General features: G+C 39.4%; 1 protein-coding gene across 1 annotated transcript in view; it reads left to right on the plus strand.

Annotated features, from left to right (window-relative positions):
- The window catches only part of LOC138353791 (uncharacterized), a 104650-nt gene that overhangs the window by 31142 nt on the left and 52519 nt on the right, over positions 1–20989 (plus strand). The gene's annotated exons all lie outside the window — the stretch shown is intronic.

Below are 20989 nucleotides of genomic sequence, written 5' to 3' on the forward strand. Positions count from 1 at the left end.
CGATTTCAATCAAACTTTTTTTAACGAGTTGTATATGAAAAGGGTTTCATCTGGTCCAAGTCTCAGCATCGTAGCAGAAATAGGAAGGAAGAAACAAATATTGAGTTATGTGTCAAAAAATTTACAAAATAGTGAAAAATTAACATCAAACACAAGTGTCAACTGAAATCATGTCTATGACTCTCAGCTATCACAATAGAATATAGTAAAAATATTTAATAATTAGTTTTGTCCCCCCCCCAAAAAAATGATTTTTTTTTCTTATTTGTTTATCGGACGAGTTAATGTTTCTACAATCTGTTTTGAGTTTTTTTTCTAAGTTCATTTATTGATTTTATAATAGTAATAAACATGATATATTTGCAAAATTTTTGGGGGAACTTTGACTTTTTGTATTAGTAAATCTAAACGTATTTTGGAAAATCCGCAGAATCAGATCCCTTATTATATGCTAATGTGATAGAAGAGTGTCATAGAAATGATTTCATTTGAAACTTGTGGTTGTAGATTCTTATTGAAAATGTGTAAAATTCGTTGAAAAAAAAATTCTCCCATTCTATCTAGGCTGCGATACTGAAACTTGGAACAATTGCCGCCCTTTTCATATAAACTAGTCAAAAAAGATTTGTTGACATTGAACAACGTTTAAAAAACTAACTAATGCCTCCTTAAGTTACCAAGTTATGTAAGTTATGTCAGGTAAGGCAGGTTAGGTAAAGGAAGTTACCTTTCATAAGTTATGTTATGATAAGTTACATTAGGAGAGGTTACTACAGATAAATCGAGATAGTAAAGTTTCATTAGGTATGCTAGGTTTTGTAAGCTACATTAGGTAGGGAAGGAATAGGTAAGTTGGATTAGGTAAGTTACAATAGGCTAGGTTATCTCAGGCAAGTAAGGTTAGGTATGAATGGGCAAGATAGGTTGGGCAAATAAGTTATGATAAGGTACATTCGGGTTTACTAGTACAGGTAAGTCAGGTTAGGTATGGATATGCAGTGTTGTTCAAAGAACAGTTTTAAGATAAAGTGACTAAGAAAATTTATTTTGACAGAATAACTAATAAACAGAAATGCAAGTTTGTTACGAAAAGGTGAAGTAGTTCAACTACAACTTCATGACTCCCTGATAATTAGCTCTACTGATCTACCTGATGAACAACAAGGTGAGGATTGCTGTAACATAGCCAACACCCTAATTAATTCAAAGATCAGTGTCAATGTTCAAATCAAATCGGCTATTAGGATAGATAAAAACAATCCCCGTATCAGTAGGAGAATGCTCATCAAACTTGCAAATCCCTCTGCGAAGTTTGACCTCATACAATCAGCTGCTAAGCATAAAACCAACCTCTATATAAATGAGTGTCTTACAAAGCAGCGTGGATCCCTCCTCTTCAGGCTGCGTCAAATTCGCAAACAAAAACCTGGTCTTATCAAGCAGTGCTACACTAGGAATGGAACGATTTTTGCGAAGAAGGAAATTACAGGAAAAAGATATGAAATAAAATGTGACCAACAACTCCTGGCCTTCTTAAGTGATTGTGGTATATCTGAAAACCTGAACCCGACCAATGCCAGTACTTAAAATAACTCTTTCAGTGCCTGAGCCTAACCTAACTTAATCTAACTTTGTCTAAGGTGCTGTCTCTGCCTTACCTTTTACCTAATGTTCTCTCATTCATATAATTTCCAAAATAATCCATCAAGTCTCCATGCACTTATGCAAGCATCTACCTCAGTTTCATTGTAAAATTTTACTCTTAAATCTAATCTTACCCTATTCCATTTATATTTTAAATTTATTTGTATTGATCTATATCATTTATTGAAATCAATTATTGATCTCATTTTTGTTCTTTTAATTAAATTCATACTAATTATAAGTTAAAACTAAGCTTAATAAAATTTATTTCTCTAAGATTATTTTACTTTACAATTATCATTTGTCAAATTTTGTTATATATTCATCTTGACAGTCTCTACTGATTTTTTGTTCTCTCCGCCAAACTTGTGTATCCTCCATGGCTATCTAGTGACCTTAATTCTACCTCTAATTGTTTCAATTCTTTTGTTTACTTGCATTTATTGTTGTGTCTTGCCATAATTATTCTCTAATTTAGCAGACTCAATACTTTGTAAGCTCTTATTGTATTGTTATATTATTATATTGTTGTGTTTTGCTATAATTACTTTCTATTTTACAGCAGATTTGTTTTCATCTGTTCCTGTAACTGCTTATCTTATTGTATCGTGACATTCTTATCTATATTGATATATATTATCTATCTATTGTTACTTACAGTGTACCTGAGAGTACTTGTAAGCAATCTACCTCATTTTTCATTTTTGCTCAATTTGTTTTTGTATTGCTTAGTCTTGTTTATATTTTTGTTTTGTATATCTATATCTTGTGTTTTGTATAGTCCATGTTTATATGTTTTTTCTTTAATCTCATTTATTACCTAGGTTGCCTAGCCTAGCCATACTCCCTTACTCCATTGTACCCCTGTAAGCCCCTTTTGTGTTTGTTTTGCACAGTATTGTGTACATTTTCTTTCCCTATTTTATAGCTTATTTCTACCTTGTAATTTGCCTTTCTTCCCTTGTTTTTCCTGCAATCAGCTTTTTTTATGCAGTCAAGTATAGACCCAGAACTTAACCTCTTATCCACTATCTATGACAATAATCACTTTAATGATCTAAATTGCAGATATTTTGCAGCACATGATGTAAACAATGTAGTAACTCATAATCACAATATCTCTGTACTCAATTTGAACGTTAGATCCCTAGGTAAACACTTCGATGATGTTAGTGCCTTGATTGAAGCTATTGACAACAAATTCTCTTTTATTATACTTACTGAAACATGGTTGAAAGAGGATACTACTCAACTCTTTAACATGCCTAACTACTCAGCAATTCACAACTGTCGTCAACTTCAGAGAGGTGGTGGCACTGCTCTTTACTACCACCAAGAACTAACATGCTTAAAAGAAATTAGAACTAAAGACTGCTATGGGGAGTATATCTTCGCCAGCTTCAGAGTCAAGGGTGCCGAGTCTGTCCTGTCTGTGGGTGCAGTTTATAGAATTCCTAACACTGATGTGTCCGAATTCAACTCAAACCTTAGAAATCTAATACTTGATAACAGACTGAACAAAAACCACCTAATTATCGCAGGGGACTTTAATATTGACTTCTGCGTGCCAGAACACCCTACTGCTGTTAGCTTCCTCAACTGTATGAATTCCTGCTTCCTCATACCCTTAATCACTAGACCTACTAGAATCACTGATAGCACTGCCACGACTCTAGATCACATCTGGACAAACATAACCTCTCCGCTTACTTCAGGTATAATCACCGATAGCACTACAGACCATTACCCCACATTTCTCTTAACTAACATTAGCAAACCACCTCTAGAGACAAGAGAGATACGTTTTAGACTACACAATGAAACTGCTATAGACAATTTTATAACTGCTACCGATAATGTCAACTGGGAGTCCGAGTTAGGTAACATAGAGGACATCAACCTAGCAGTTCAATCTTTTCTTCAAAAAACTCTTAGCCTTTATAATACCCACTGTCCTATGCTTAGAAAACAAGTCACAACCAAAAGGCTTAACAATCCCTGGCTTACAAAGGGAATACTTAAATCTGTTAATAAAAAACATGACCTTGAGAAGAAGTATAGGTTAGGGATTGTCTCCAAAGAATTCTCAAAGAATTACTCATTATTGCTATCTAAGATAATTAAACGAGCCAAAGCTAAATACTACGAAGATAAATTTACCCAAATAAAGAGCAACATTAAACAAACATGGAGAACAATTTCACAAATATTGGGATCAAAGAAGTCAATAAATAACAAACCGACTCTCCTGTCTAATAACGATGGTCAGCTTTCAGCCTCTGATTCTGCTATTGAGTTCAATAGGTTCTTCTCTTCCATTGGTTCATCCCTTGCTAATGATATTCCATCTTCCAGTACTGACATTAAGGACTATCTTACAGGTAACTATCCACAGTCTCTGTACCTAAAGCCTATGAATTCCACTGACGTCAATGAGATAATCCTTTCCCTTAAAACCAAGTCTGGTGCCCTTGAGGAGATACCAACTTTAATCTACAAAAAAGCCTCCAGATCTTAAGCCCCTGCTATTGCTTTGCTCTTCAACAAGTCACTTGAACTCCAAACCTTTCCAGATATTCTAAAAAAAACGAGAGTAACGCCTGTCCACAAATGTGGTGATATCACAGATGTTAACAACTACAGACCTATATCAATCCTGCCAAACTTGTCAAAAATTTTTGAAAAACTAATCTATTAGCAGCTTTACTCATATCTAGCCAAACTCAATATACTTAGCCCTTGCCAATATGGCTTCAGGCCCCAAAAAAGCACTAACGATGCACTTATTAGTATGCTTAACTCGATTCATACAGCTCTTGATAAAAATGAGTTCCCTGTTGGGTTATTTGTGGACCTGCGTAAAGCTTTCGATACTGTCAACCACCAAAACCTTCTTCTTAAATTGCATCATTATGGTGTCAGAGGGCACTCCCTACAATACCTCAAATCCTACCTTACTGACAGGCTCCAATGTGTTTCTGTGAATAATACAATTTCTCCCACCCTACCCATCAACATTGGTGTTCCCCAGGGCAGCATACTTGGCCCTCTCCTCTTTCTCATCTACATTAATGACCTTCCAAATGCCTCCCAACACCTCAAACCAATTCTATTTGCTGACGACACAACCTTCATTTACTCCAGTCCTGATCCCCTTGCTCTAAATGCCACAGTAAATACTGAGCTTAATAAAGTCCATCTGTGGCTAACTGCCAACAAACTCACCCTTAACATTGACAAAACTTTCTATATTCTGTTTGGCAATAAATCCTCTAATCAAATAAATCTCAAAATAAACAATACTCAAATTTGTAACAAATTAGATGGCAAATTCCTTGGCATTCTCATTGACCGCAAGCTGAATTTCCAGAGACACATTCTAAACATATCAAAAAAAGTTTCAAAAACTGTGGGCATTCTTTCTAAGATCAGATATTATGTACCACGCCCTGCCCTGGTGACTCTCTATTACTCCCTTATCTATCCATATCTCAACTATGGTATTTGTGCTTGGGGCTCTACTACCCAAAATCACTTACGTCCTCTAATTACTCAACACAAAGCTGCTATTAGGACAATATCCAATTCTGGCCCCAGACATCACTCGGTACCCCTACTCAAATCTCTGAATATGTTAGACATTAAGTCACTGCACATTCTCTCATGTGTATTATACATATATAAAACGCTAAACTATAATGCCAATCCTGATCTCAAAAGCTTCATAGAAGGTTGTAACAGAACCCATGAGCACCACACCAGAAATAAATACAGTTTTGATATTCCTAGAGTACGACTTAATCAAACCAGAAATGCTCTACAAATCAAGGGGCCCAGAATGTGGAATGACCTTCCCAACCATGTTAAAGACTGTACCTCTCTCAACCAGTTTAAGTTAAAAACGAAGCTATACCTAATAAATTCCCTGTAACCCACCTCACCCCTCTGTTGTCAACCCATGTATGTTTTTTGTTTGTTTTTTTGTTTTTCAAATCAACGCTGTTTGAATGTAATTTTCTGTAATAATTTGTAATTGTATTTGTGCTGCTTTTTCAACAATGTTCCCCCCTCTTTTACCTCTATTTTTATTTGTACTCAACACACCTTATTCTTTTTAACCATTAGTTTTAAGCTTTAGTCATTAATGTTTTTCCTGCCCGAAACGCTTTGCGTAATAGTGGCTTTAGGCATTGTATGTACTAGCTCTATCTTTAAAGCCAACAAACTTTGTAAAATCTCTTTATGTATGTACATTACCTAAATAAAAATTATTATTATTATTATTATTATTATTATTATTATTATTATTATTAGTTACTTAGAGAGCCGTGTTTTGGGACATATCAAATGTTATTAACGAGTTTTGACCGTAAATGTCTTAATGAAAGCTACATAAACGTCATTTATTTTTATTCATTTTTAGTTAAGCATATGTTTATTAGTACATAAAGTTTGCACATGTTTAGCTCGATATAATACTTAAAGTTGTTTGAGGCTATGACTAGAAAATAGCATATGTCTGCTTGTACATATGTCTAGAAAAATTGCCTTTGACGACTTATTTATTGAATGAAGAAAAACGTTTGTTACATTTGAGAGTTTATTTGATGCTTGAATAAGTCCTAGAGTGTAGTTCTTTATATAAAGTCATGTTAAAGAGTGCAAATGACAAATTAATATGATCTTCGAACGTATTATTGTGGTTTTGGAGAGATTCTTAAAAGGGCGAAGATGTTTAGAGAGTTTCTTTTGATGCTCGAAGATGTCTTAGAAAGTTTATTTTATGCTCGAAGATGTTTTAGAGAACAACTTTGTTGCTCGAATATGTCTTAGAAAATTTATTTGATGCTCGACGATGTCTTAGAGAACAACTTGGATGCTCGAAAATGTCTTAGAGAATAACTTTGATGGCATGAATAGTATTCTTTATGTTTCAGAGATTACCTTTGATGACTCTGAGAATAAAACTTTTGAGGACGTGAATAATATTTTGATGTCTTTGAGCGTGTCGTTGATGACTCTGACTGTGTCTTTGATGTCTTTGAATATGTAATTGATGTTTTGAAGAGTATTTTTTATTATTTTTTTTACTTTACGAAGTATACTGTTAGTTACAAAAGTGTTGAGCGAAATTGCATTTGACTATTTTTAGTTGAGTGAAGAATAATTATAGTTAAGAGCAGGGTTAAAAGATCCCTTTGGCTATTTGTTCTCACTCCACGCAGCATAAAGGATGTTAAGAAAGTGTTGAAAGAAGTTATGCTTGACTATTTTCAGTTGAAAGAAGTGTTATTTTAGTTTAACAACAGTGCTGAAAGATTCCTTTGACTACTTTCGGTTGATTAACAAATAACTTTAGTTAAGAAACAACAAGAAAAGATGATGAACGTGAATATTTTTTGTTGATTGACGAATAATTTTAGTTAAGAAATGATGAACTTTATTTTTAATTTACTGACGAATAATTTTAGTTAATTTAAGAAATGATGAAAAGATGATGAACATGTGTATTTTCATTTGATTGACGAATAATTTTAGTTAAGAAACGACAAGAAAAGAATGTCTTGGTAGATTTGCTACTGTATTAAAGTGTAGCTTTGTTAAGATCTGTATTAGTAAGAAATAATAAGTTGATAATCAAATACATTGACATAGTTGATTGTAAATAAAATTGGGTGACTGACTAAATATATGAATATCGGTAGTTGGGAGAACTGTAATGCTGTTGATAATATTTGACAAAGAACTAGTTACTGAATGACAGAAACAATTGGACATTTTATTTTAAAAGAAAATGTAAGAGAATGCGATGAACACAGTGAAAATGACGGGGATATGAGCTTGCAGAGTATTCAAAGGATGAACAGCGAACTTGTGAAGAACGTATTAAGAACATTATGAGAATGTGACTTTTACGAACCTTACCTCCTTTGGAGGTTAGCTTCTATTATAAATTGTTTGTGGACACAAAGGAGAATGTTTTCTTGAAATAAATCTGCAGGTGACTATTATTACTCCGCCATTAAAAGTAGTACCCTTCAGCTGGAGATTGTTTAAGAATAACGTGTATTGCAATAGCAAAACTATGTGAAGGAAAAATGGACTCAATGAAAAAACTGCGTTGGGAATATGGTAAATGAAGTCAATAAAAGGTTTGAATGGAAATGTTAAAGAGAGTATATTAATGGGCGATGACGCAACAGAGGTGGACACCATTTTTTTTTACCTGACGCAGAGCACCAGCTGTCCGACCAGTCCTCATGTTTCCTGAGGGATTTCTCACACCGTACAATCAGATAAGTCACAGGGTTATTTTCACAGGGTTGCAAGGGAAGGGTAGAATGCACTGATAGCCTACTGAGCGGTTAGTTTTGAGAGAGTCCAGATTTTAATGGGATGTATATATGTGTCAAAGTCTGACAGAGATAGTGCTGAAGTGTTGGTCTGTTCCAGTGCTGGTCTAAGAGATGTATGGGACCCCAAGACCGTTTGGGTGATAAGAGGCAATGTTGTTTTCCTTCTGAATTCATTGATTTTTAAGGAATGAAATATGTTATGTAATGTGTGTGTTTTATAAATATACATTTGTGTTATTTATTTACTAGGTTCTTTCCCTACACATTAAATTCCCCTTGGCATAAGTAAAAGCCTCATTCCCTTAAGCAACATTAAAATACATGACCCCCCCCCCCAAACATGACAGTGACAAACAACACAGAGAACATGTAAGAGAATGTGATGAACACAGAGAACATGTAAGAGAATGTGATGAACACAGAGAACATGTAAGAGAATGTGATGAACACAGAGAACATGTAAGAGAATGTGATGAACACAGAGAACATGTAAGAGAATGTGATGAACACAGAGAACATGTAAGAGAATGTGATGAACACAGAGAACATGTAAGAGAATGTGATGAACACAGAGAACATGTAAGAGAATGTGATGAACACAGAGAACATGTAAGAGAATGTGATGAACACAGAGAACATGTAAGACTATACGATGAATTGAATTTGCAAAGATGAAAAATTAGTAAAACGTTGTGCAGAGAATATGGAGAGAACATTTTCAAAAAAATATGAAGACCATGGAGAAACAGGTGACAATATGGAATGGACATTTGGGAGGATATTTTAAGAACATGGGGAGAACGAATAAATACGGTAAGATAATTGGTAATAGTTGAATTTTATAATTCTTGGGGTGCAGAATTGTGAATGAATCTGGGGTAGGGGGAGTTGGGGAATGGGCAAGATTTTGGGGGAGTAGTGGATGAGGGAGGGGAAGATAAAGGTGTGGGGAGTTGAGGAAGGTAAGTGAGAGAAAAGAAGTGGGTGAGGGAGATAAGAAAGAGGATGGGGCGGGGGTGGGGGTGGGGAAATAGAGGTATGGAAGGAGTAAGGTGTGGAGGGGGAGATATGGGAAGAGAGAGAAGGGGAGTATGGGGGAAGGGAGGGGAAGATAAGGGTGCAGGGAGTAGGGGAGATAAGGGAGGGAAAAGGTAAGGGGTGAGGGAGGTAAGGTGTGTTATAGCCGTGTGATTATTACCCGGTTAGTAATTATTTACATAGCTGAGTAAACAAGTGTATTGAAGTCACACTTACTTTGATAAGGTGATAGGGAGGGAGCGGGTCTGATATTCTGGAATAATTAAGTTTGATGAACTTTGAACTAAGGCGGAGGACAGGAGATGGCACTTGATAACTATCTTGATCTTATTTACTGTGTCAGAAATATAGCAGTTTTAAATTTTGCTGGGGTTTTGCTGGGGTTTTGCTGGGGTTTTGCTGGGGTTTTGCTGGGGTTTTGCTGGGGTTTTGCTGGGGTTTTGCTGGGGTTTTGCTGGGGTTTTGCTGGGGTTTTGCTGGGGTTTTGCTGGGGTTTGAACTGATAATAGCAGAGTTGAAGAAATAAACTAGGGAGGGGACAAGAGCTGAAACTCGGTATTTGTTTTACTTTATTTTACTATGTTAGAAATGTATCGGGTTTAGATTTCTGGGAACTTGGGCTGATAGTTGTGAATCTATGGGAGTCAGCAAAGTCAGAGAATGGGAGCTAGAATATGGTAACTATTTTCATTACTTAATCTGTCAGAAATATGACCGTTTTAAATTTTAGAGCATTTGGACTGATACTAACGGAGATGTACGAATGAACAAAGTTGGAGGACATAAGCTGAAACTCGCTTAATGTCTTTATTTATTTTACTGAATCTGAAATACAGTGGGATTAAATTTAGGGGGAATTGGACCGATAATAAAGAAGTTGTACGAATGAAGTAAGGCAGTGGACAGGAGCTGGAGTTCGGTAATTGCCTTGCCCTCATTTACCATGTCAGAAATATAGCGAGTTTAAATTTCAGGGATATTGATCTGATATTAGTGAAGTTGTACGGTTGAAGTAAGGCGGGGACATGAGCTGGAGCTCGGTTACTAAATTGTTGTACATTACTATGTCTGAAATTCAGCAGGTTTTAATTTCAGGGGATTTGAATAGATACTAATGAAGATAAGAGAGGGGACTAAGGCGGGGACGGGAGCTAGAACTCGGCAATACTTTTTCTTTTCTTACTATCTCTTAAATATGACTGCTTCAAATTGGGCTATTAGTAGTGAAACTACACATATAAACATAAAGGGCTGGGTCCTAAGAGCTAATATCTAATGAACTTTTTTAAATATCTGTTCAAGTCCATAGTTTAATTATATCCTTAAGAACACGTTAAGAATGCAGCGAGGATTAAAACTCTAAACAATCTTGATCTTAAACTGGACTCTGACAAATTTCGGGTTTAAAGTGGACTGAAGAAATTCGGTCTTAAAATGGGCTCTGTCATATTTCGGTCTTCAACTGGACTGAGGATATTCGGTCTTAAACTGGTGAAACAGCAGTAAATGGATATTAAACTACAAGTCATTGCTAAGAGGTCAAGTTTCCTTAACACTTCTATGAATATATCCGAAAATGGTCTCTGAAAAAATGTTGGTCTTAAACTATATTCTGAAAATATTTCGGTCTTAAATTTGGTGTGACAGAGCGAGCAATAAAAACTGAAAAGGTTTACCTGGAACCCTCCCTCCCTCCCCCCTCCACCACTTAGCAATAATTTTCTAAAAAAAACGAAAAATCATAGCTAAGATGTCTATTTTCCTGTGCCCAAAATGAAAAATAACTGCTAAGCTGTCCATTTTCCGAGGCAAACCAAAAATCACCGCTAAGATGTCCATTTTCTGGGGGGCTCCAAACCAAATATCACTGCTAAGCTGGTCATCCCACTACCAACAACAACGTATCATTGTTGCATCATTAAAATTAGGTTCTTAAGGCACATATAATCATCTAGTTATGTACTTAAAACAACCGTCTCTGAAGTAAGACTCAACGATAAATTTGTTTGCAAATTTTCCACAATTTTAGAAACTAATAGAAAATAAATATTTGTGTGTGATTGCCCTCAGTAATATTACACTTGGGCAGTAAAGCATTTAATGCCATTTTATTTGCACACAATAATATGCCCCCAAGTAATGTGTCCATAATAATAAACAATAATAATAATAATGAAATTTTTGTTGTTATTAAGAAGCTTAGGTATACACAGCAATGTGCTGCTACCCTATTCTGTATGATGAATTACAGTGTAGATAAAAAACTAGCTATAAGCTCATCTAATATCCCCATCTCACAGGATGGTTAGTCATACATGGAATCAGGAGAGAACATTAAATGCGAGGCTGATCTCCTAGCCTCCACTAACAACATCTGGATTGAGCACAAGAATATTTTCCAATATTCCTGAGTGTATGAAGGCATGAAGTAATTACAGAGCTCAAAGTACCTCATACCAATCGGTCTGAAATCACTGATAACAGGCCAATCACAGATAAAAGTGTTGGAGAGTGTGTCCCAGCTCTTGTTCACATAGTTTACAGTTGGAATGTTCACCATTGAGAGATTCATTATCTACAGCCACCTGCCATAGATATCGATATCCCAGCCTAATTCTGGCAATTACAATGTCACACTGTCTAGTGGATGTTTTATGCTGCCCGTACATATGAATCTCGGTTCTAAACATGTCATAGCTCTTTATACTCGTGCTTTCTGGCCTTTGAATGTCAGTGAATGCTCTTCTGTCTTCCCTAACTTCCTGAAATATTGCGGCTCTTACAGCAGAGATTGGAATGCCCATATCCAACTTAATTTCAGGCTTATCACATGCAGTTTTAGCCGAGTTGTCTGTGTCATCGTGCTGGACAACACCTATGTGAACGCCCAATCGAAAATTCCGGGTTCGAATCTCGGGCGGGACAGAAATGGTTGGGCACCTTATCTTTCACCTAATGCTGTTGTTCACCTAGCAGTGAATAGGTATTCAGGAGTTAGTTTATTGTGGGGGTTGCATCCTTAGGCGTGGTCAGTAATACGACCTTGGGAGGGGGGCCTCGATAAAAGTCAAAATGTGTATGCCAACACAATACACTCTGGCTTCCTGTCCCCCAGACACAATGAATTATTAATTATTATTATAAATGAGATTCTGAAACTCTTGCTCTTTGCATTAATAATTGTGAAGCGATGAGTTTACACCAGCTAAACCTTCTACGTGCATGTACTACGTGTACGTGCATGTGACGCTCGCCGTGCACCGGGCACGTGAATGGCCGTGCACTCGGACTATATTTAGTAACACGTACTTGAAACACCCCGTGTTTAGGCTCGTTGGAGAGCCTAGGTCATCAGCATTCCGAATATGTTACAATGGCTGTTGTAGAGCATTTGTGAGAAGAGTTAGAGCGTGTAGCCGCTTTTAACTGTAAGAGTGAAGGAGACAGAAGGGAGAGGAGGGAGGTAGGGAAGCAGTGAGGCGGCCAGCCGCGCCGTTCCCATGGTAACCCAGACAGAGATCGCCTGGGGGACGCCACATTTGGGCGCCAAACAGGGAGACCTGTGATTGGCCAAGAGGTGTAGGCCGATGTAAGCTTCTCTTTGATTGGCTAGTTGGAGAAGGACCAGTGAAGCCGGCATCTTGCCACCCTGGACACCCTGGCGTCATTCTGCCCAAGTCAATAGACTTGTAGGACGTGGATTTCACCGGGTCGGCCAGCCAAGTGAAAACACTGTCTCTATTGGCTTCTGGTGCATCATCATATTAATTTAAATTAAATTAAATTAAATTTTTAATTCAGGGAAAGTACATACATAGTTGAATTACAAACATAATGTTGGATTTAGAGACAGAGCTAGTACATACAATACCTAAAGCCACTACTAGGCGTAGCGTTTCGGGCAAGATATACGCAATATCTACGCAACATCGACATGGGTCAGCAGGGAACGTAGCAGAATCCGGGAACTCGTCGTATTTGCGTGTGATATCAAGGCAGTGTATTAACGGACCGTGAGAAGTGGGTAATTTATATGAACAGAGTGCAACAGACAGACAATAAGTCCCCATCTCCAGTTATCAATCAGACGTCATCTGATCTCCTGCTAGTGTCATTTATCAGTGGAGAGATCTGGGAATATCTTGCCAGTGTTCTGGGCAGTTTTCCCATAGAAATTCGTGGAAATTTTGGTAGACAGAGATGCATAATGTTGTTGTTGTTTCAGATTCAGCTACTGGGAACAAAAAGTTCCAAGTAGCACGGGCTATGGTGAGCCTGTGGTGGACTTACCTGGCGCAGGAGCGGGGCTGTCGTCAGTCTCCGTGGTGTAGTGGTAAGACACTTGCCTGGCGTTCCACGAGCGCTATGTCATGGCCTTCGTATCCTGGCCGGGGAGGATTTACTGGGCGCAATTCCTTAACTGTAGCCTCTGTTTAACGCAACAGTAAAATGTGTACTTGGATGAAAAAACGATTCTTCGCGGCAGGGGATCGTATTCCAGGGACCTGCCCGAAACGCTACGCATACTAGTGGCACTACAAGAACGTAACAACTCTTGTATATATCTCATAATATGTTTGCCGCCATTTTTATACGAACGCCACGCTTCGCCCTGAGGAGGTGCGAAGCCCGCCTAGTGAGATGGGGATACGAAACGAGCAGAGCGCGTGAGACTGCACCCGGGCTGCTCACAGCTAGCCAAAGTCACCGTGAGGGGGTGGCTTCCGACTACAAGTACTGCAGCAGTGTGTGTGTGCATGGTAGATGTGTGAGAGAGGCCGTCCGTATAATTGAGTAAGTACCCCCTGTGTGTATTGGTGATTTGTATCTCTAAGCCTGAATTTGAGGTCAGGTGTTCTGCCCGCATTGTCTCTAGAGCACCTGCTAGGTAAAGGGTAGTACAGCGCACGTGAGATTTTCACACCTATTTACGTCCTTGTCAATCAAGGGAGGATTAGTGCTGTTGTGTGCAGATGTACGTGTGTGTGTGTGTGTGTTTACTCACCTATTTGTGCTTGCGGGGGTTGAGCTCTAACTCTTTGGTCCTGCCTCTCAACTGTCAATCAACTGGTGTACAGATTCCTGAGCCTACTGGGCTCTATCATATCTACATTATAAACTGTGTATGGAGTCAGCCTCCACCACATCACTGTCTAATGAAGTCCACCTGTTAACTACTCGAACACTGAAAAAGTTCTTTCTAACGTCTCTGTGGCTCATTTGGGTACTCAGTTTCCACCTGTGTCCCCTTGTTCGCGTACCTCCCGTATTAAACAGTGTATTTTTATCTACCCTGTCAATTCCACTGAGAATTTTGTAGGTAATGATCATGTCTCCTTTTACATATCTGTCTTCCAATGTCGTAAGGTGCATTTCCTGCAGCCTTTTCTCGTAACTCATGCCTCTTAGTTCTGGGTCTAGCCTAGTAGCATATCTCTGAACTTTTTCCAGCTTCGCCTTGTGCTTGACAAGGTGCGGGTTCCATGCTGGGGCCGCATACTCCAGGATTGGTCTTACATATGTGGTATACAAGGCTTTGAATGATTCCTTACACAGGTTCCTGAAGGCAGTTCTGATGTTAGCCAGCCTCGCATATGCCGCAGATGTTATTCTTTTGATGTAGGCTTCAGGAGACAGGTTTGGTGTGATATCAACTCTTAGATCTTTCTCTCTGTCCGTTTCACTAAGGACTTCATCTCCCATTCTGTATCCTGTGTCTGGCCTCCTGTTTCCACTGCCTAGTTTCATTACTTTACATTTACTCGGGTTGAACTTTAGTAGCCATTTGTTGGACCATTCATTCAGTCTGTCTAGGTTATCTTGTACCCTCATACTATCTTCCTCTATCTAAATCCTCCTCATAATTTTTGCATCATCAGCAAACAAAGAGAGGAATGATTCTATACCATCTGGAAGATAATTTACATATATAAGAAACAGTATGGGTCCAAGGACTGAACCCTTCGGGACTCCACTGGTGCCGTCTCGCCGATCTGAGACCTCATCCCTCATAGTGATTCGCTGTCTTCTGTTACTTAAGTACTCCCTTATCCAATTAAGTACCTTCCCTTTCACTCCTGCCTGCATCTCCAGCTTTCGTTCTAGTCTCTGGTGTGGTACTGTGTCAAAGGCTTTCTGGCAATCCAAAAATATGCAGTCTGCCCACCCCTCTCTTTCTTGTCTGATCGTAGAATTCAATTAATCCTGTGAGGCAGGACTTGCTATCCCTGAAACCATGTTGGTGTTGTGTCACAAAGTTCCTTCGCTCCAGATGTTCCACTAGCTTTTTTCGCACAATTTTCTCCAATAACTTGCATGGTATGCAAGTTAGAGACACTGGCCTGTAGTTCAGTGCCTCCTGTCTATCCCCCTTCTTGTAGATCGGGACTACGTTTGCTGTCTTCCAAATTTTTGCCAGTTCACCTGTTACCAGTGATTTGTTGTATACCATGGAGAGTGGCAGGCACAATGCTTCTGCTCCTTCCTTTAGTATCCATGTTGATATTCCATTCGGGCCTATAGCCTTTGCCACATCCAACTCAAGCAAAAGCTTCCTTACATCCCCACTGGTAATCTCAAATTCCTCAAATGATGTATGGTTAACTATTGGTTCTCTTATCTCTGGAACTTCTTCTTGCTCCAATATGAAGACTTCCTAGAATTTCTTATTGAGTTCCTCGCACACTTCCTTGTCGTTTGTAGTGAATCTGTCTGCCCCTATCCTCAGTTTCATTACCTTTTCCTTCACTGTTGTCTTTTTCCTAATGTGGCTGTGTAGCAATTTAGGTTGAGTCTTTGCCATGCTTGTAAGGTAGTTTTCATATTGCCCTTCTGCCTCTCTTCTTACCCTGATGTATTCATTCCTGGCTCTGCTCTCAAGTTTCCTGTTATTTCTATAGTTTCTCCACGCTCTTTTACTTAGTTGCTTAGCTAGCTTACATCTCTGATTACACCATGGGTTTCTCATCTGCATTTTATTTTTTACCTTTTGGGCCAGGATAAACTTTTCTGCTGCCTCCTTGCACTTCTGTGTGATGTATTCTATCATGGCTTGGACCGTCTTTCCCCTTTGCTCTGTTTCCCATGTTATATCCGTTAGGAATTTTCTCATCTGCTCATAGTTTCCCTTACGGAATGCTAGCCTTTTGCTTTCAGTTCCCTTTCTCGATTACTTTAACCCTTCTTCGACCAGATACTCAAACGTCAGTACACTGTGATCTCTCATTCCTACTGGGGCCTTGAGGTCAATTTCCCTTCTGTCAGAGTCGTTCAGAGTGAAGACTAGGTCGAGTCTCGCTGGTTCATCGGTTTCCCTCATTCTCATGGGTTCCCTGACATGCTGGCTTAAAAAGTTTTTTAAACCTCCAGTAGTTTAGCTCTCCATACTTCCTCCCCTCCATGCAGTTCCTTGTTCTCCCAGTCTATCCTTCCGTGATTGAAGTCCCCCATGATGAGCAGGTGGGATCGAATTCTACAGGCAGCAGAGACGGCCCTCTCAATTATATTGTTAACTGCCATGTTGATTCTGTCAATCTCTTGCCTGGGTCGTCTGTCGTTTGGTGGAAGGTTATATGTCACTGTTACTCCTACTCTTGGTCCTCCTATTGTCATGGTGCCTGTTATGTAGTCTCTAAACCCCCTCACAGCCTGGAATAACCATCTCCTTGAAACTCCATTCCTTTCTCATGAGTAGGGTAACTCCTCCTCCTCTACTACCTTCCCTCTCTTTGCTTATTACAGTGTAGTCCTGGGGAAACACCACATTCATTATGATTCCTGAGAGTTTTGTTTCTGTGAGTCCAATTACATCTGGGTTTACTTCTTGTGCTCTATCCCTAAGTTCACTTGCCTTGTTTGTAATCCCATCTATGTTTGAGTACATCACCTTAGAGCTGATTCTTTTATGTCCATCGTCAGTTTCTGTTGGTTCCACTGGAGTAGGTAAACCTGTAGGGTCTGGGATGGGGAATGAGGGGGGGGCCCCTGGGTTGTTAGGGGGGGGGGGGGCTGAGGGTAAAGGGGACCTGGGTTGTGAGGGGGCTGGGAGGATCTGGTTTGGAGAGGGTAGGGGCTAAGGGAGGACTTGGAGGGGTGGGGGAGAAGGGAGGGCTTGGGATGTTGGGGAAAAGAGGGGGGCTTGGGGAAGGGGGGTAGGGGAAGAGGGATGGCTTGGAGGGTGGGAGAGAAAGGAGGGCTGGGGGGAGGAAGAGGGGAAAAAGGAGGGCTTGTGGGGGCAGGAGAGGAGGGAGGGCTTGGGGTGAGGGAGAAAGGAGGGCTTATTGGGGTGGGTGAGAAGGGAGGGATTAGGGAAGTGGGGGAGAAGGGAGAGTTTTGGGTGGTGGGGAAGCATAGGGGCAGGTAGGGCTTCTATTGGGTGGGAGGTGGTTGTGATCCTCCTCCCACTGGGTCTGTTGAACTGCCTGTGGAGGGTTTCCCACTCCCTTCTGGGATCGTAGGGTTCTGGGTTGTGGTTCCCTTATTCCTGTCTCTCTCCTTGCGCTCCTTCCTCGCTGCTGCTGCACTCAATCTCTCGTCCCTGTTCATATCCCTCTGACAGAAATACCTTTTTGAACCTTGGTACATTGAATAGGCTGCTCTTCTTTGCTAAAATTTCTTCTTTTGTGTCCTCGCTTTTGAAAACCACTTTTATTAATCGATCTTTGTCCTTGTTGTACCGGCCAAGCCTGAAAACCTTTTCTATATTCTGTTCTTCCCTCTCCATCTGTACCCCTTCAAGGATCTCTTTGACTGTGGCTTTGTCCCTATCTCTCCTCTCCGCTGGATTGGCCCCTATTTGCTCCCTAATACCTACTACAATTGCTGCTCTTTTCCTCTCTATCAGTCGGCTAGTGCATCTTGCTGCTTTCTGACAAGTAGCAACTTTCATGACAATTTCCTGTATTGCAGAGACAACTTCCGGGGTTCTTCTAAGTAGGTCTGCAAATGAGGGTTGTATTGTAGAAGTCCCTTCTACAGATACATTACATCTTCCTGAGGGCTGGTTCATGTCTGAGATTCTCTTTCAGGCTTTTAACCTCCTCCCGTACCTCATTCAACTCATCCTGCAGGTTGGCTACCTTTTCCCCCATTACCCTTAGCTCCTCCCTGATGTCTCTCCACATTTGAAAGAGTATCTCCTGAAGCGAGTCATCTTGTCCTTCTCCTCCCTCTGTGTTACGTCTTCCCCCTGCCATGTTTGGTTCGTATTCCAATTCTCCAATCCAATGGCCGGGAGTGCGTGTGTGTGTTTCCTATTCAAATTTTCCAATCCAATGTGTGTGTGTGTGTGTGTGTGTGTGTGTGTGTGTGTGTGTGTGTGTGTGTGTGTGTGTGTGTTGGTGTACTCACTTAGTTGTACTCACCTAGTTGTGTTTGCGGGGGTTGAGCTCTGGCTCTTTGTTTCCGCCTCTCAACCGTCAATCAATAGGTGTAAAGATTCCTGAGCCTATTGGGCTCTATCATATCTACACTTGAAACTGTGTGTGGAGTCAGCCTCCACCACATCACTTCCTAATGCATTCCATTTGTCAACCACTGTGACACTAAAAAAGTTCTTTCTAATATCTCTGTGACTCATTTGGGCACTCAGATTCCACCTGTGTCCCCTTGTGCGTGTTCCCCTTTTGTTAAATAGACTGTCTTTATCTACCCTATCAATTCCCTTCAGAATCTTGAATGTGGTGATCATGTCCCCCCTAACTCGCCTGTCTTGCAACCCGTTCTCACACAAGACAGCACATATATGACTTAATGCTTAAAGTCAATATGTTGAATATGAATTAGTAAATATGTGATATATTCCCAGTTACTTTTTTTTCCAAGGCCCAAACTCTTCCTCACGTACCAACTTGCGTCTCACAGTACCCGTCCGTCAACCTAGATAGCAGAATAGTCGTGATTGGTTCAATTATAAGGAAAATTGTACTTTTCAGGTCCCACATGGGTTGTGAAATTTACCTACTATTGTCCATGCTCTTAGAATATTATAGATCAACTACTTCCTATTGAAGGTTCGTAGTTTTGTTTTGAGAAATATTAGTTGTTCTTAGTAAATTATAATAAGCACTAAAAATTATTACATAGAATAACAGTCCTTCACCAATCAATATTATATACCATAGTTGGTGCTTTACAAATCTTTAAAGGATGTTTTGTAGGAACGCTAACAGAAAACGATGGTTCATTGGAATGTCTATGGGGTAAACTACTCTAAACAGGATGGTATTGTGTCTACTATACCAACTACAGGATCGGTATATTGTCCACTACCACCTGTTAGGTGAGTAAGGGGTGCAATACCACCCACAGGATGGGTATGAGGGTCACATCCACCCAGAGGATGAGTATGGGGATCACATCCACCCACAGCAAGGGTATGGGGTCCAATACCACCCACAGGATGAGTATGGCGTCCACTACAACCCACAGGATGGGTATGGGGCTCCAACCACCCATAGAATGGGTATGGGGCTCCAACCACCCATAAAATGGGTATGGGGTCCAATAACACCCACTGGATGTGTATATGGCGTCCATTGCCGCGCGTCGAGCTCGAAAACCGCAGCATTCATCTCAGAACCATGCCTATTTCACGCAGATTCCTTAATAAACGTAAAAGTTTTATATGTCACAAGAAAGATAGAAATATAAGCTTCATTCTAAATACCTTACCATGGGCATATTTAAATTTAAACCGAAGATACGTGTACTTTTATAATAGCCGAGCTCCGACCCCGGACAGATCGATCGACCGAGCAACTCTCTCTCAGAACAATGTTTATTTCACGTGAATTCGTTAGTAAACATATATGTTTTATATGTCTCAAGAAAGACAGACATATAAGCTTCACTTTAAACACTTTACTATAGACATATTTAAATTTCTAATGAAGATTATTGTATATTAAAAATTACGGAGCTCCCACCCCGTACAGACTGAACGACAGAGCAACTCTCTCTCAGATCAATGTTTATTTCACGTAAATTCGTTAATAAACACAAATGTTTTATAAGTCTTAAGCAAGATAGAAATAAGAGCTTCATTTTAAATACATTACAATAGACATATTTATAGCTCACGTGAAGATACATATGTTTTTATACTAGCGCTCAGTAGCTTGTCGGGCATGGAGTGCAGACGCCTACGCACTTGCCGATATATTGTATAATTAACAAAGATACGCTAATAAAGCCTAAAATCTTATATGCCTCCAGAAAGACCGATATATGAACATTATTATAATTGCACCAAATGAAATATATCATGTTCGAGAACAGAGATATATCAATTTTAAATTAAGTTTCGACTCTTGTTCGGGCGAGAGAGATGGGGCGACTCTCGCCCCATCTATTGGAGATTCTGTGCACTAAAGACCCAAAGCTACTCAAACCCTCCTAGCATTATTTCAGTAATGATGTAATATGATATATTTACTCAATATAATGTTGGTGCTGAATGCAGAACATGAGAAAACATATATTTACTCCAAACTAATGTAATTTCATTATGAAATAAGTACCATCAAAGGAAGTCGATGGTCCAAGTGGCAATGTTGTGGAGCGACTTATCCAAGATATATCGTTGTTTGGTAAGTGTTTGTTGGCATATCCAGTTGTCGCACTTCTCTGCACAAATTATCACAAATTTAAAATATAATGTTAACAAGTAGAATACGTATTTTTAATAAAATCTAACATAACTAGCCAGAAAACATTTAACATTTATTAAAAAATATATGTTTGGAAGTTAAATCGACTTCATATTCAATTTCTTTCTTTATTATGCACCCCATACCCATCCCGTGGGCGGTGGTGTACAGGATTACAGAGGCACATAATCGGTTCAGGAACTGAACCCTCTAGTTCGTTTAGCTAAGCAAATAACAATATATGATGCTAGTTAAAAAATTATCAATGTTGTATACACATGCATGTACACACCCTCATACATA

The sequence above is a fragment of the Procambarus clarkii genome, chromosome 59, assembly GCF_040958095.1.
Source record: "Procambarus clarkii isolate CNS0578487 chromosome 59, FALCON_Pclarkii_2.0, whole genome shotgun sequence".
Classification (NCBI taxonomy): domain Eukaryota; kingdom Metazoa; phylum Arthropoda; class Malacostraca; order Decapoda; family Cambaridae; genus Procambarus; species Procambarus clarkii.